Genomic DNA, 762 nt, shown 5'->3' with positions numbered 1-762 from the left:
TTTAGGGGAAGCCGAGAGACGGGCTGTAAGAAGATCTTTGCTTTGGAATATTTACTTACAAACTGGCCGCATAGCCCCCCGATTCACCTGAGGGATCTCATTAACACTTTTTTATCGTTTTCATTTAGCATCCTCTATTCCAGGGCTGGGCAGCCTCGGCTCTCCAGCTGCGCTGAAACTACAAATCCCGTAAGGCATTGCAAGCCACAGGCATGACTCCCAGAGGCAGAAGCTTGATGGGATCTGTAGTTTCGGCACAGCTGGAGAGCCAAGGTTGTCTAGCCCTTCTCTCCCTAGCCTGACAGTCCCTGGCACCGCCCCTTTCATTTATTGGGTTTCAGTTCTGCCAATCATGGAGGCTCGGCATCACATGTGGGCGTTACCTAAGGTGGTCTGCATGCAAATACACTCTGCTTAGGAACGCCCAGTCTACAGACTGCCAGTCATTGTGGTATTTGCATAACTCCTCCCCATAGCCAGCCCACTGCTTGCATCAGTACTGAGGCAGGGTGCTGTGATGTTTTTAGGAAGCTCTGTACAGCACCCTGCCGGCCCCTCCCACCAGCCAAGATTATGTAATCGGGTCTAAAGTAAGATATGTCATGAAAACAGGCTTTATTTTTAAATGTCATCAGCATGTTTATGGGGGACCCCAGGGTGGGGGGGGGATATATAAGCAGATTAAACTTCAGAGAACTCCGGGGCCTAAAAAAAAAAAGGACCCTTTTGTCCTTTTTTGACCTTCCTCCACCCTGATCCATT

The 762-nt window shown here is 49.5% G+C and overlaps 1 protein-coding gene across 1 annotated transcript in view; it reads left to right on the top strand.

Annotated features, from left to right (window-relative positions):
- The window catches only part of OSBPL11 (oxysterol binding protein like 11), a 24,127-nt gene that overhangs the window by 17,132 nt on the left and 6,233 nt on the right, over positions 1 to 762 (top strand). The gene's annotated exons all lie outside the window — the stretch shown is intronic.

Source organism: Nanorana parkeri, unplaced genomic scaffold, assembly GCF_000935625.1.
Source record: "Nanorana parkeri isolate BGI_ZX_2015 unplaced genomic scaffold, ASM93562v1 scaffold3295, whole genome shotgun sequence".
Taxonomy (NCBI): Eukaryota; Metazoa; Chordata; class Amphibia; order Anura; family Dicroglossidae; genus Nanorana; species Nanorana parkeri.
The sequence above is the reverse complement of the archived record's forward strand: the minus strand, read 5'-3'. Positions and strand labels throughout refer to the sequence as shown.